Below are 16,880 nucleotides of genomic sequence, written 5' to 3' on the forward strand. Positions count from 1 at the left end.
CTCTCTCTCTCTCTCTCTCTCTCTCTCTCTCTCTCTCTCTCTCTCTCTCTCTCTCTCTCTCTCTCTCTCTCTCTCTCTCTCTCTCTCTCTCTCTCTCTCTCTCTCTCTCTCTCTCTCTCTCTCTCTCTCTCTCTCTTCTCTGTCTGTTCTTCCTATGTATTCCTCTGTATTCCCTCTCCTTTCATCTCCTCCTCTTCTCAAGTTTTCTCACTCCTCACTTCTCTTCCACTCACTGTTCTCTTCTTTTACCCTTTCTTTCCTCTGTCCTTCCTTTCCTTTCTCTCCATTTCTTTCCACATTTTTTCTCTTTCGTGCATTTTCATGCTTTTTCATCTTCTCGTGTCTACGACACTTCTCAGTTTCTCTTCAACCTTTTCCCTCTTCCTGATATTCCAGCCTCACGGCCGTAGTATCAGTCTTCCCCTTTCCCTTCCCGTCCCCATCCCCATACGCGGGTTTGGGGTAGGTATAAGCTGCCCCGTCCCCTTCCCGTCCCCGGGACAGATATGCGGGCTAGACCAAGACCAATCTGCACGTCATAATAATGCTGGCTGCACTTTCAAACCAATAATTATAGAAAAGGTAAGGTAAAGTTGGGAGCTTACGCTGTAGCAACGCGTGGCCTCGGTGCTCATCTCCGTAACATTGGCCCTTGAGCCTATGGTGGGAGAGAGCCCATTACCCCGGGACACAGGGCCACTGTGATATCCGGGTTACCATAGTTTACCTTCCCCAGGTTTCCCCAGGTACCCATTTATCGACCAGCCCGAGAGGGAGGATGAACAGCTGGGTGAGCTGCACGCCGGCTGCCCGGGCCGGGATTCGAACCCGGGCCCGCGGATTAGAAGCCAGGCACGCTGACCACTAGACCACACCGAGATAAATAATGTATTTTTCATACACCACTGTATCCATACACTTTATATATCATAAAATAAGAAAACATCGTAGTTGATCTACAGGTAAATAAAAGTAACACGGATAAGTTGGTATAGGTTGGTATCCATGACTCGTCACAAACACGCGTGCAGCCACACCGAGGTTGCCACGTCGTTGCATTTATGGGATTTTTTTTGCCTTATATCTCGGTGGTCTCAAACAAATGCCTTTTTTTTATGGTATGTGTTGAGTGTTGCCATATAAATGCCATATTTAGTCAGCAATCTGCCGTTTTCTGCCATTTTTGGGGGCAAATCTAAATGGATCTTGAGGGAAAAAATTACTACAATATGAAACTTAATAGAACAAAGTGTAGTAGTATTCTCACCAATGTTGTACATCCTTCATGGTAGCTTAATCAAAGACACACAACACACCCTCTCTAATTATGGCTGAGGCAACTGATGTTTCAGTTACTAAACACTTGTGCACGTGTGAAAGATACTTCAAGGAGATATGTCAAGAAACTTTTTAACATTACTTCCATTTACCTCCTGCACAACATCATCACTTTTCTCAGGCGTAAAATCCTACTCTGATGATCAAATATCCCACTGAGTAATATTGTTGGGCTAGTACTGATAGAGCACCCAGTCTGTGCTGCTGTATGTTTACAGTCAAATGGGAACACTATTACTATCTTTACAAATTTAAAAAAATAAATAGTAACCAGCAAAGTTTGCGATATAAAATCAGTGAAAAATATTCTGATACTTTTTAATATATTTCTTTCTATGATAACAAATAGAACACTATTTATTTATGAAATATACGAAGGGGAAGCTGAAGATGTCCTGCTTCTCACCCCGCGGAGTCAACACTTTTTCGACCCCGTCCGTCCGCTGTCTCTCGAGGTAGTATTAAGCAACCCCAACCACGCGGGGACGTTTAATACTGCGGTTCACAGCCACGGGAAAGGGAAGGGAAGGGAAAGGGAAAGGAGGAGACTTACACTATGGCCGTCAGTCATCCTCTGACCTCTCTTTCCATTTTCCATCCCTTCTTCCTTTATTCTGCTCATTTTTTTCCTCCGTCCTTTTTCTTCCCTACTAGCTCTCTCCCCTTCTCTTTCTTCCTTCTCTTTATTACCACTTTCCTCTAATTCCACTCTTCTCTTTACAATCACTTTCCATTGCCTCCTCCTCCTCCTCCTCCTCCTCCTCCTCCTCCTCCTCTGCCTCCGCCTCGATCACCCCTCGTCTCGCTTTATTAGGCCCAGTAATAGAAGGGAAATATGCAGGAACTTAATATTCTTGCAGGCGTGTGAGGGATAATTTTGACGGAGGCGATAACGTGATATGATATTTTCTTTATATATATATATATATATATATATATATATATATATATATATATATATATATATATATATATATATATATATATATATATATATATATATATATATATATATATATATATATATATATATATATATATATATATATATATATATATGTATTTTGGATATATGGACGTTTCTTTTTCTACTACTACTACTACTATTAAAATTATCTCTACTATTACAACCATTTATAGCAACATCTACTACTACTACTACTACTACTACTACTACTACTACTATAACTTTCCCTTTTCTCGTGCCTCGGTGGAAGAACATGCGATAATCTCTAAGTAAAGGTGGTCCATGAAATTATGAAGAAAATTATGAAGAAAATTAAGCGAAAGATCAGCATTGCGCGGGTTCCGGTTTCTCTCTCTCTCTCTCTCTCTGACACACTCAATCTTTTTTTACCTTCTCATTTTATAATTTCTCCACCCTTGCCTTCTTCCTTCCCTTCCTCCTCACCCCTTTTCCCTCCCTCACCCTTTCCTTCATCCTCCAACCCCTCCTTCTTACACCACCCTCCCATTCCCCCTTCCCCCTTCCCCCTCTCCTTCCTTCCCCTTCCCTTCCCTCCCCTCCTCCCCTCCCCATCATCAATCACCTCTCGCCAACGTTTTGTGACCATTTTTCTTCCTCCCTTCACCGTTCCCTCCTCTCCTGTTTGTCTGCTAGTCCTCCTTTTCTCTCTTCCATGTCTGTCTGTCTGTCCTTCTTCATCTCCTTTCGTCTTCATGTGTTTTCTTTTTCAGCTTTTTCTTATTTTATTTCCATGTTTTTCCTTCTTCCGTGGATTTCTTTGTTATCTTACTCTGCCAGTTTTTCTTTTCATTTTTACTCAGCTGTTTTTCCTCCTATTCTTTTTTCTGTTCCTTTATTTCATTTGCATTTCATTTGATTTCTTTTGTATTTTTTTCTATTTGTCTTCTTCGTGATACAGTGGTCAGCATGTGTAGCTCGTAGCTCCTCGGGACAGGATTCGAATCCCGGCCTGGGCATTCGGCGGGCAGCCTACCCAGTTATTTTCCTCCCTTTCTGGCTGGTTTATAAATAGGTACCTGGGTAAACTTGGGGAAGGTAATCTGTTGTAACCCGGATGTCCCACTAATCATGTGTCCCGGGGTTGTTGGTCATTACCCGTCACAGGCTCAAAGACCAATGTATCAGATTAGAGCACCGAAGCCACGCGCAGCTGTAGCGTATGCACCTAACTTTGATATTTTTCTGTTTGTCTGTATGTCCCTGTTTTCTCATGTAATTCTCTCCTTTTCATCTGTATTTTTCTTGTGATCTTTCTGTTTCAAAAGTTTTCATTTCATGGCTTTTTTCCTTTCATTACTTTTTGTTTCTCAGTCCCTCTTTTCTCTTTCCTGTACATCTTCTTGATCTCAATTCCGATTGTTTTACTTCATCTATTATCTCGTTTTTACACTCACCCTGAATTTTTCTGTTTGCCTGTCAGTCTCTGTTCTCTCCGGCCCGTGTCCGTGTTTCAGTTCCTTGTTCTGCTTTTCTAATCCTTTCCAGACTTTCATTTATTCTTTTGTGCATAGTTTTCCATTCACTTTTCTCGTTCTTTTTAATGATGCTCCTCCCTCTTATCCCCCTTCTCTCTCTCTCTCTCTCTCTCTCTCTCTCTCTCTCTCTCTCTCTCTCTCCCATGACCACGCCACGCCTCTTCCTTTCCTCTCCTTTTCTCATCTTATCTCCCCCACCTTGCCCCCCTCTCCTACCTCTCTACTTTCCTCCTCCTACTTCCTCCTCTCTACACTCCTCTGCGTTCCTCCTCCTACCTGTCTCCCTCCCACACCTATTTTTCATTACCTGCCTCACCTCTCCTACTCCTCCAGCTCCACGTGCTCCTCCTCTTTCTCCTTCACTTTCTTTTTCTCCTTAACCATCTTCATCTTTGTTCTTTTAATCTTTTCCTGAATTATTTTTCATTTTTTTCTTTTCCCTTTTCTTGGTTTTCTTAATTTTGTGCTTGGTGTTGTTCACCTTCCTCCTCTTACTTCTTATTTTCTTCATCATCATCATCATCATCATCTTCATCTTTTTCTTCTTCTTCTTCTTCTTCTTCTTCTTCTTCTTCTTCTTCTTCTTCTTCTTCTTCTTCTTTTTCAACTTCTCCGCCTCCTTATTTTTTAGAGTCAGCCGAGAAATTTACATTAATAGCGTAATATAATATAGAACGGTGCTCTCTTAACGAGTCCAAAGCTATAATGTGATGACAGTAATATGTGCTTTGGGATGCTAATGGAGCGAAATTACGCAAATATATATATATATATATATATATATATATATATATATATATATCTATATATATAAATATATCTATATATATATATATATATCTCTCTCTCTCTCTTCACCTATCCTTTTATAAGTGGGTGCTTCATGCGCTTCAGTTTAGGAACACCCACTCGTTGTTACAGTGTGTGTGTGTGTGTGTGTGTGTGTGTGTGGCTCGACATAACACAAGAGATGGTTTCCTGTGGCACTTTTTTTCCTCCTCTCATTAATAAAGATAAAAAATTGACATAATAGGGGAAAATGAATGAGACAGAGAATAATAGTATACTGGTTTCATCGGTGCATTGTAAAGGAAGAGGAAGTGTTAATATATTCGAGAAAATGGGTTAAAAGAAAGGAAAAAAAACGTAGATGGAAGAAAGAAGGCAGTAAGAAAGAAAAGCAAGAGGAGGATGAAAGGAGTAAATATAGAATGTCAAGAAAAGTAGGCCAGTGAAGAGGCAGAGATAAGTGGATGAGAAGTGAAGAAAAGGAAAACAAACAGAGAAAGAGAGAGAGAGAGAGAGAGAGAGAGAGAGAGAGAGAGAGAGAGAGAGAGAGAGAGAGAGAGAGAGAGAGAGAGAGAGAGAGAGAGAGAGAGAGAGATCTAGTTATGTCACGCTAACCGCAGTCTTTTGTTGTGGTCAGATTTTTTGTGCTTTTTTTTTAAGTAGAGTGTGGCTGATGCTCGGAAATTGGCAGGGTTGTGAAATTGGTGGTGGTGGTGGTGATGATGGTTGTGGTAGTGGTGATGATGGTGGTGGTTTTGGTGGTGGTGGTGGTGGTGAATTTTTGGTCAAGGGAACCTGGATTGGGGAGTTTTAGAAGGGTAGTGTTGATGGTGATAAAGATGGTGATGATGATGACGGTGAGGGTGTTTATGTTACTATTTGTCTATGGTTGAACATTTGGTGGTGATGACGAGGGTAATGAAGGTACTAGAGGAGGTTTCGTGGTGGTGGTGATGGTGGTAATGATTGTTAAAAGGAATAACTGGTGGTGAAGATCAGGTGCCGTGGTGATGAAGTTCCGGTAGTGAGAGTGAGGGAGAAATAAATGGTGGTAATAGATCTTGAATACAGTGAGTGGAGGTGGTGGTGGTGATGAAGTGGTGTTGGTTGGATAAAAGGGCAACGATAATAAATTGGACAAGGTGTGGATAGAATATGTAGGTGTGATGGTGATTAATGGTGATATTGAAGCCTTAATAATGTTGTTAGTAAAAGTAGAGTGTGATGACAGTGGCGTGTGTGATGGTGGTGATGAATGGGGAAAGGTCTTGAGGGTTAGAAAGCTGGCAAGAGAAATGGTGATGATGGTGATGGATCAGGGAAGGTAGGTGCATGTTGAAGGATTGGTGATGAAGGAATTTTGCTGTAGGTGTAATGGTGGTGGTGGTGGTGGCAGTGGTCGTGAAATATTGGTGATGAAGGAAGGGCGGTGAAGGTGAAATATAGGAAAGTGATGGTAGTGGTGGTGATGTACTGAAGAAGGTAACATGTGGAAAGACTGGTGATGAAGGAGGAATGGAAGTGAAGATGGAGTATTAGTGATGGTTGTGGTGATGTATTAAGAGAGGCAGGGAAGATATCTTTGGAATGGAGGGGAAGGTGATGGTGTTGGCGGTGATGTACTAAGGAAGGGAACATGTAGAAGGATTTGGTGTTGAAGAATTTGGTGAGGTGGGGGATCGTGTTGGGGTGATGTATCGGGCGGGGGTGTCAATGGGACGGAGAGAAGGTGATGGATGGGCGAAGGGTGAAATTACTCTGTTGATTAGACGATTAGAAAAAAGGTTTGAGTCTTTTTCTTCGGTCATTCATCATCGTGTCAAGTGAAGAAAAAATGGATATATTCTATTTTGTTTTTGTTGAATGTTTGAAGACGGATTCATCTCTTAGTTGCCGAAAGGAGTAAATAGATTCATGAAGAGATAATGGCAAGAGAGAGAGAGAGAGAGAGAGAGAGAGAGAGAGAGAGAGAGAGAGAGAGAGAGAGAGAGAGAGAGAGAGAGAGAGAGAGAGAGAGAGAGAGAGAGAGAGAGAGAGAGAGAGAGAGAGAGAGAGAGAGAGAGAGAGAGAGAAAGGTTTGAAGAAAGACGGAAAGGGACAAAGAAATAACAGAAATTGAAAGAAAAAACTAATAAAGTGAAAACAAACATAAGAAAAACGAGAAAGAAAAAAATGAAATGAATAGAAAACGAGAGAATAAGTACTTAAAGAAAGAAAGAAGAAGAAAAGATCCCTCATCTCAAAAGGAAAAGCAAATTAACAAAGCACTTCTACTCATTATACAATTCATTAGCGGAGTCGTGATGCAAACCCAAACAAAAGTAGGCTGGGATAATGCGAAGTTAATTAAGGTAAGCACATAATTATTTCCTTTCGCCCGTTAGATACCCGTTGGATATTAGGTGCAGTGCTGAGTGGTGCTGTGTCGGAGAGGACTAGGTACTGAGGTGGAGGAGGAGTGAGGTAAGGGAGGGGTGGAAGAAGGATGCAGGAGAAGGGAGAGCTCGTTCCTGTTGTGCTAAAGATGGAAAGGGAGGTTAAGAATGCGAGGTAAGATAAAGGAGGGGCAGGTGAGAGAAAGGAGAAGCAGGGAAGGTGGAGAGATCAGGCAAGGGCAAGGAAGGGGAGGGGAGGAAAGAGGAGGGGAAGAAAGGAGAGAAGGAAGGAGTGAACTGGGACCTCCTGTTGCTCTTGTTTAAGCTGTGTTGGCCTTTGTCTGGCTTTCAGGGGCGTGGCTTTGGGGGGTACGGCGTGGGGGGCAGGTGGGGCAGTATGATGGGTGTGTGGGTGGGGGTGGTGCTGCTTCGAATAGTGGACGGGGTGGAAGGGATGAGGAAAATGCTGGGGGAGCAGGGTGGGCAGCGGTAGAAGGGGTGGAGGAGAGAGGAGTAGGGTGTGGGTGTGTGTGTGGATGAGGCGGTGGTGGATGCTGGTGGAGATAGTTGAAGGGAGTGGATCGAGGGGGTGGAGGGGAAGAGGGAGGTGTGGTGATGTGTGTGTCAAGCGGATGTGGAGCTGACCGATCAACACCTACACCATCACCACCATTTTGAGAGAGAGAGAGAGAGAGAGAGAGAGAGAGAGAGAGAGAGAGAGAGAGAGAGAGAGAGAGAGAGAGAGAGAGAGAGAGAGAGAGAGAGAGAGAGAGAGAGAGAGAGAGAGAGAGAGAGAGAGAGAGAGAGAGAGAGAGAGAGAGAGAGAGAGAGAGAGAGAGAGAGAGAGAGAGAGCATAATAATGGATTTAAATGGGGCAGGTAGGAAGGCAGTTTATGTGCATGTAGATGGTAGTGTTATTAGCTATGTAAAAATACTCATGACCAGTGGATGTAAGAGTGTGGATGCATGCATATGGATGGTGGAGTGAGATATGGAAGTCCAGTCACACATCAACTTCACTGATAGATGTGAATGAAATAGTAAGTGGGAGAGGATATGAGAGCAAGACTGAGGAGAAAGGTATCAGAGGGAGACGACTATATAAGGTGAAATATATGAACAGAGTGGATGAGTACTGGAGAGCGAGCGAGTTGGCAGGCAAGGGAGACCATAGTGAAACCAAATTGTCGAGTCCGTTTTGGCGTTGGCTCCCGCGGGTCCATTTCTCCCCTCTGCTCTGCCACACAGTCCCAACACCTATTTTTTTCCTCTCATATGTTACCTATAGCTTACATATGAGAGGAAGAGATAGGTGTTGGGACTGTTTGGCAGAGCAGAGGGGAGAAAAGGACCCGCGGGAGCCTACGCCAGACATGTTTGGAGGACTATAGCTGTAGGCATCTCCTTGGGGGAAGTTCCTGTGAAGAAATGGGACGCCGTAGGAATTGATAGATAAATAGGTTGACAATCTCGTAATCAGTATCAAACAGATGAGTGTGAATGAGGTAAAAAAGTAATGGAAATAAAGACTGAAGAGTCATATAGTTTTATGGATGACTATAAAAGTGAAAACAATCGCAGGATATCAGTTATTTATGTCTGGAGCAGTAAGCGTCAGTTCTATATCGTGAGAGGATAAATTACTTCTTTTGGTAAATTGCTAAGGAAAAGGTTTATTTTTAATTAGAGATATTTGTCATTATGGAATTAAACTATTTTTCTTTTGGCGTTAGTTTCACTTTTCTGTGTATCTGAAGACGAAGTGTGTGTGTGTGTGTGTGTGTGTGTGTGTGTGTGTGTGTGTGTGTGTGCGCTCGCGTGTAGCTGTAGTAGTAATGGGGGTGGTGCCGGTTGGACGTTGTTGGTTAGTGAGCGTGTGTATGGTAGGCAGTGATAATGGTGGTGAGGAAGAGTGAATAATGATGGTGGTGGTGGTTTGTAGTGTTGCTGGGTTGACAGGGGTAAGGATGCACGCCACCTTTCCCACCCCCCAGTCTACCCTACTCCTGGGCTGCCTTGTCTGCCCTGTCCCTTTCGTTCCCTGCCCTGCTGTACCCTGAAAACCCCGCCCCCTTACTGGCCCCCCTCGCTCCCCCCATTAGGGTACACTCAGCAGGGCCGTAAAAATAATGCTCAATCCCTGCGTGAGGTTAGGTTACTGGTGTGTGTGTGTGTGTGTGTGTATGTGTGTGTGTGTGTGTGTGTGTTGGAATGCTCTTTTCGTTTACCCCGATTCCCTTCGTCTCACCTTTGTCTTTTTTGTGTTTTACCCAGTACGCTGCCTCACCCTGTCCCTTTGTCCCCGTCCTCGCCCTGTTTGTTAACCTACCTTTGTCTACCTACCTACCTACCTACTACCTATACATACTTCGCCCTTATTCACTTATCTGTCTATACTTTGTTTATATCTACTTATCTACCTATCTACTTCGGCATTACCTACTTGTGTACTAATCTAACTCAGCATTATTTACTCGTTAACCTATCTATCCCGACCTTCTCCACCTATCTACCTTCCTACCTTAGCCTTATCTACTTATCTACCTACCTACCTTGGCCTTAGTGTTAACCTAAGCTAACCTAACTTCTACCTCTCCTGTCTTTCAACCTACGGCTACTTTCATCCTTCTCTAATCTTTTTAGTCCGTTAACATTTTAAGGCTTTCCCTCGTTTTCCTTTTCCTTAATTGTTCTATCGCTTATTTAGACTGCCTCGCTTTCTTACATCGTCTTTCCTCCTTATTCCTCCTCATTTACCCTCATCCCTACCTTCGTTGCTTCTATGCATGCTTTTCACCTCTATCCTATCTGCCTTTTCTTCCCCCTTCCTTTCCACACTTACTGCATTCTTTACTCTCTTCTTCATCCTGCTTCAACGCCACCATCACCACCCTCACCACTCCATCTCACATCCTCCTGTCGGTCTCCAGCTGCTCTGTTGGGTGGAGGAGGAGGAGTAGGAGGAGGGAGATCTTCGTTTAAGGACTGCTACTTCCCTTTCCTACTCGTGTTGTGATCCCCTGCTGATGTCTGATGCGGAGGCGAAGGGTTGGTGGGAGGGAAGGAGTGAGGTAAAGGAATGAGTGATCGAAGAAGGAAGAAGATGGAAAGGACGGAGAGGAAGGGTCAAAGGAATTGACTTAGTTTATTCGTAGCTCGCATATGCCTCGGTCAAGTTAGATGAATAGGGTAGGGATGGACTAAACTGTTTTAGGTTAGGTTAGGTTATGGTTGGTTCTGTTTGGTTTGGTTCGTTTTGTTTAACTGTTTGGTTTGGTTAGACTGTGATGTATCCGATTACATTTGCTATTGTTGGTTTAGGTTAGGCTTGGCTTGGGTAGGTTTGGTTAGGGTAGACTTGGTAAAGTTAGGTTAGACTGTGCCATGCTTGGTTGGGCTTGGTCATGTTTGGTTAGGGTTGGGCTAGGGATGGGATAGATTATACTAGGTCTGGCTGTGGTGTGTTTGGTTAGGTTTGGTAAGGTAAAGTTAGGGTTGGATGGGGCTCAGTTCTCATATTCGGGACCTAACACAAGCCACACCAACTAGCTACTGTTGATATCTTTCACACTCCTTCTCCTCCTCTTTCTTTCCTACCTCCTCCTCCACCTCCACCTGTCCTCCCGCCCGTTCTTCCATCCTTCCCCACTCCGAGGCACACATAACCAAGGACCATTCTCATTTAGCGTGGTCACGACTCCCATTTTGGCGGGTCGTTACAGCTTCCAGTGATGGTTGAGTCACCTTTTTCACCACCACCACCACCACCACCACAACAACAATAACAACTACTACTACTACTACCATCCCCGCCACCTGTCACTACCACCACCATTACCATCATAGCACCACCAACAACACGACTGCAACTACACCTACAACTACTACTACCATCACAGCCATCTGTCACCACCACCACCATTACCATCACAGCACCACCAACAACACGACATCAACTACACCAACAGCTACTTCTACCAACATCACTGCCACCTGTCACTACCACCACAAACATTTACCCACATTGTTGAGATGCTAGTCATGTAATCCGTTTAATTTCATTCCTTCTGTTTGCCCAGTTGGCGCGGCAGACCTAGCTATTGTTTTGTGTTGTTTATGTTTACCCTTATGTGGTGGCACTGTAAACACATCCTCATCCCTGTCACACTCAGTTGTCAATAAAACCCCCCCAATAAAACAACACTTGCCTTGACCACGACCATCATTTCCACCTTTTTGTCTCCTCACCACCTTCCCTGTTACTGCATGGCACCTCCACTACCTACTTCAACCACCACTATCACTACCACCACCACCACAACTAACGTCTACTAACTCCATTACTCCTAGAACCCTTTCATCACCACCACCAGTCACCACTTTCAATGTCATCACCAGCACCACCCATTCACCACCTGTAAACACATCATTCTCCTCCTCACCGTCCCCTAGATTAGAAAAGATAAGTCAGAAAAAAAAACATAGAGCAAGGAGGAAAAAAAGCTAATTTGGGTAGTAAAAATGTTTATTGGGAAGAAAATAGTTTTATCAATGGTGTATCAGTTGGAAGAGGAGGAGGAGGAGGAGGAGGAGGAGAAGGGTCTTGACGAGATGGTTAATTGATATTCAGGTGAGAAGACGCTGCATCAGAGGAGGAAGAGGAGGAGGAGGAGGAAGAAGAGGAGGAGGAGGAGAGGAGGAGGATCGCATTTGGCTTCCTATAGTCCCCGCGGCGAGCTTTCGTGTCATGGTGGATTTTATCGTTGCTTTTATGGGAGGAAGGAAGGCTAGTGATGGCAAAAGAGAGGAGGAGGAGGAGCAGAAGGAGGAGGAGGAGGAGGAGGAGGAGGAGGAGGAGGAGGAGGAGGAGGAGGAGGAGGAGAAGGAGGAGGAGGAGGAGGAGGAGGAGGAGGAGGAGGAGGAGGAGGAGGAGGAGGAGGAGGAGGAGGAGGAGGAGGAGGAGGAGGAGGAGTCTATGGTACAAGAGCCAAAAGGTGAAGGAGGGAATATACAGTATGATTCCGTATTAGATAGGACGAAGGGGACATGAAGGTGATGCTGGAGGAGGAGGAGGAGGAGGAGGAGGAGGAGGAGGAGGAGGAGGAGGAGGAGGAGGAGGAGGAGGAGAAGGAGGAAAAGGAAGAAGGGAAGGATAAACAAATATGGCAAACTTGAAAGCTCCAACGCAAAATTTAAGAAAATAAAACGAAGATACGGAAGACCTACCGTGGAAGGAGGAGAGAAAATAACAGGTAATGGAGCAAGGAAGACAAGCAAGTGGGCGATAATCAAGAAGCAAGAATAGCAAATAAAAAAAAGGAGGAGGAAGAGTGGGAGGCACCAAGGAAGCAGAACTACAACATTTGAATAAGAAAGAAAAACAGCATGAAGAAAAATAACTAATAAAAGCAAGACTACGAATAAGAAAACACGGACAGGAAAAAAAAATACACATGGAATAACAAGAAAAATAAATACTGAAAGGACAAAGGAAAAAAAAAAACCGTCTAAAGAATGGAGGAGCAGCATCGTGAACCAGGAACCAGAGAACCAGGAACTCCAGCAAACAGTTAGAAGGGAAGTGAACCCGTGAACCCTGTGAGTCCCTCGGGTCGGCGCTTCGAGGCTCCGATTTTGCGAGATAGGCGAGATGACAGGGAACGAGACCCCGGACGAGGCTTCATGTTAGTGTTTCCTCCGAGCGACGCGCGGGCCAGGGGCATGACGGAGGTGACGAGGACTGCCGGGGGGTGGAGGAGGAGGAGGAGGAGGAGGAGGAGGAGTCAAAAAACGAGGAGGAGAAAAAGGACGAGGAGGAGGAAGAGGGTGAGGGTCATCTTGTTGGCCCTCTCGGTTCCAGTTGTCATTCCTCCTCCTCTCTAGTGACCGTCAGCGTTGGAGAGGGAAGCAGAGGCATGTCAAGAGAGGGCGTGAAGGAGCTGTGATATGACAACACGGAGGAGGAGGAGGAGGAGGAGGAGGAGGACGATATGATATGTGAAGGAAGGGTGCAAAAGGGCGATAAACCTGATAAAGAAGGTAGGGAAGGAGGAGGAGGAGAAAGGGGAGATAAGAAGTGTCTGGCATAGGATTTTTTTTTTTTTCACCTTCAGAGGACTTTCGGGATGTGGAGGCGAAGAAGCACGGCAGCGAAGGAGTAGGAGGAGGAGGAAATGGTGAGGCTGGTGGTGGTGATAATGACGATGATAATGATGATGATGGTGAGAAGGTAGTGGTGACATGTAGAATAATAAGTTAATAGATAATGTTGGTGGTGGTGGTGGTTGTGGTGGTGGTGGTGGTGGTGGTGGTGAGAACTTATGGGAAAGAGAAAGGAAGGTAGGATGTCTAGTAAAATGACAGTGAGTGGCAGTGGCGATGGTGTTAGTGGTGTTGAGAAGGGTGTTCTGGGGAGGGTGGGGGTGCTGTCAGGGGGTATTTAGGGCAGCCAAGAGAAGGGGAGGGGAAGGGAAAGGAAAGTATTACTGCGTTTGGTTGAGTAAGAAGTGGCGGTGGTGGTGGTGAGGGTTACGCTGGGGTGTGAGAGCAGTTGTGGTGGTGTTAGTTGTAGTTATGACGGTCGTGTTGGTCATGATTGTGGTGATGATGATGATGCTTGTGTTGGTGGTGGTAGTGGTTTTGGTGCTGATGTTTGTGGTGAAAGCTGTGTTGGTGATGACGGTTGTTTTGGTGATGATCGTAGTTAGGGTGTTGGTCGTGGTGGTTGTGATGATGGTTGTGATGGTCATGACTTATGTTGGCGACAATCGTGGTTTTGGTGTTAGAGGTGTTGGTGTTTACAGTTGTGTTGTGGTGGTTTTCTAGGTGGTGGCAGTGATGATGGTTGCATTGGTGATGATAGTGATTTTGGTGATGGTGGTATTCATAGTTGTGTTGGTGTCGTGGTGGTTTTGTTGTAGGTGGTGATGACAGTGTTTTTGGTGTTGGTGACGTAGGTGTTGATGGCTGTGTTGGTGATGGCTTTAACAATGATAGCGATGGTAGTGGAGGTGACTGGTGATTTTAGTGGTGGTGGTAATGGTTGCGGTGGTAGTGAGTTTTTGGTCAAAGGTAAGGAGGGGGAGGTAAGAAAGGAAAAAAAATGAAGGCCAGGCCAGGTAAGGAAAGGTAAGAGATTGGTATCAAAACTTACCTGGAACTAGATTTACCATTGGACATTTTTGGAAAGACATATGAGACATTTTTTTCAGCCGTATCCTCACTCCATTTATTTTTCCTTTTTATTTATTTACTTATTTATTTATCTATTTATATATTTATACTTCGCTGTGCCATGTTTGTGTGTACATTCGCGGTAAACAAACAAATAAAGCTGTTAAAAGGTTGTCGTGAATTTGAGGACAATATGTGGTGATGATGATGATGATGATAATGATGAGAGAGAGAGAGAGAGAGAGAGAGAGAGAGAGAGAGAGAGAGAGAGAGAGAGAGAGAGAGAGAGAGAGAGAGAGAGAGAGAGAGAGAGAGAGAGAGAGAGAGAGAGAGAGAGAGAGAGAGAGAGAGAGAGAGAGAGAGAGAGAGAGAGAGAGAGAGAGAGAGAGAGAGAGAGAGAGAGAGAGAGAGAGAGAGAGAGAGAGAGACCCAGCTGCAATGACCCTCCTCGTAACTCGCTCACTTGGCTTCGAGGAGACTCAGAAGGGGAGCAATTTTCACTTTCCTGAGGGCGATCGTCTTTAATGGAGCGTTGTGGGGCATGGCTTTGATTTGTCGCTGCCCAGGAGGAGGAGGAGGGAGGAGGAGGAGGAGGAGGAGGAGGAGGAGGAGGAGGAGGAGGAGGAGGAGGAGGAGGAGGAGGAGGAGGAGAAGGAGGAGGAGAAGGAGGAGGAGAAGGAGGAGAAAAACGAAGAGGATGCGTATTCCTTCACGTTCGTCGTTCTCCTTCAGGGCGTTTCCAGGTGTCCTTCGGCGTTTTTCTACTCATATTTCCCCCATTTCTCCTCCTCCTTCCCTTCCTCTTCCTCCTCCTCCTCCTCCTTCTCAAACTTGACTTAGCTCTAGTTAGACCTCACCTTGATTACGCGGTCCAGTTCTGGTCACCCTACTATAGAATGGATATCAAGATGTTAGAATCTGTACAGAGAAGGATGACAAAAATTATTCAAGGTGTGAGAAACTTGCCTTATGAGGATAGACTTAAGCATTTAAATCTACACTCTCTAAAAAGGCGAAGGTTGCGAGGAGACCTTATCGAAGTCTATATCAGATTCAGCAAAGACATAGGCAAGAATTGGTTCACCAATAGAGTGGTGGATGAATGGAACAGGCTTGGCAGTCATGTTGTGGGTGCCAATACCAAAAATACATTCAAGAAGAGGTTGGATAAATTCATGGATAGTGAGGTAAGGTAAGATTAGAATTACAGGAGCTACCTTGTATAGGCCAACCGGCCTCTTGCGGACTCCTTACGTTCTTATGTTCTTATGTTCCCAGAACTAAAGAAAATAATAAGAAAAAAAAAAGACTAATGGACGTGTTGATGTACTTTAGTAGTAATGGGAACATGAGTACTCGTTAGAGAGAGAGAGAGAGAGAGAGAGAGAGAGAGAGAGAGAGAGAGAGAGAGAGAGAGAGAGAGAGAGAGAGAGAGAGAGAGAGAGAGAGAGAGAGAGAGAGAGAGAGAGAGCTGGATGAGTTGGTCCCTTATCACAATAACAGGGGTGTGATCTGATCCCTCTTGGTCTCCGGGGGTGTTTGTGCTCCTCCTGCCGAATAAGGGTAAGGGGCCGAGGAGGAGGAGGAGGAGAGGGAGGAGGCTGGAGAAAAGGCATAGGTTGGGGGAGGAGGATTTAGAGAAGAAACTGTTGAGGAATGGAGTATTCAAGAGGAGGAGGAGGAGGAAGAGAAGGGCGAAGAGGCATAGTTAGATGGAGGAGGGATTTGGTGAAGGGAAGAATGGGCGATGGGAAAGGAGGAATGGGAGGAGGAGGAGGAGGAGGAGGAGGAGGAGGTGGAGAGGAAATCGAGCTGGAAGGAGATAAATGAGGAAATAATTGGCTGGTTGGAATGGTTTAGCGGGGTAGACTGGCCATTGGGAGGAGGAGGAGAAGAAGAAGAAGAAGAAGAAGAAGAAGAAGAAGAAGAAGAAGAAGAAGAAGAAGAAGAAGAAAAGAAGAAGAAGACAAAGTAGAAGAAGAAGACATAGTAGTTGAAATGAAGTAGAAAATGAGAAAAAAAATGAGAGCGAAGAAGAAGAATAGTAGGAAGATAAATAAAACTTATGAATATAGGATATAGAAGAGTAGATGTAAAGAAACTAAAATAGATAAAAATGGAGAGTACTGTATAGGATGCAATAAAAAAAAATGCTGAGAATAAGAACATAAGAACATAAGAATGTAAGGAGTCTGCAAGAGGCCGGTTGGCCTATACAAGGCAGCTCCTGTAATCCTGACCCCACCTTGCCTCACTATCCAGGAATTTATCCAACCTATTCTCGAATGTATCCATGGTATAGGCACCCACAACATACTGCCAAGCCTGCCATTCATCCACCACTCTATTGGTGAACCAATTCTTGCCTATGCCTTTGTTGAATCCGAATTTGTCTAACTTAAAAGCATTGCTTCGTGTCCTACCTGGCTCCTTTACTACCAAAACCCTATTGACTTCCCCTTTATTAAAGCCTTTCATCCATTTATAGACTTCGATAAGATATCCTCGCAACCTTCGCCTTTCTAGAGAGTGTAGATTTACTTGGTTAAGTCTGTCCTCATAAGGCAAATTTCTCACGCCTTGAATAATTTTTGTCATCCTTCTCTGTACAGATTCTAACATCTTGATATCCATTCTACAGTAGGGTGACCAGAACTGGACCGCGTAATGAAGGTGAGGTCTAACTAGAGCTAAGTAAAGTTTGAGGATGACCTCAGCGCTCCTATCGCTTACGCTCCTCG

This window comes from Eriocheir sinensis, chromosome 4 (assembly GCF_024679095.1).
Source record: "Eriocheir sinensis breed Jianghai 21 chromosome 4, ASM2467909v1, whole genome shotgun sequence".
NCBI classification, from domain to species: domain Eukaryota; kingdom Metazoa; phylum Arthropoda; class Malacostraca; order Decapoda; family Varunidae; genus Eriocheir; species Eriocheir sinensis.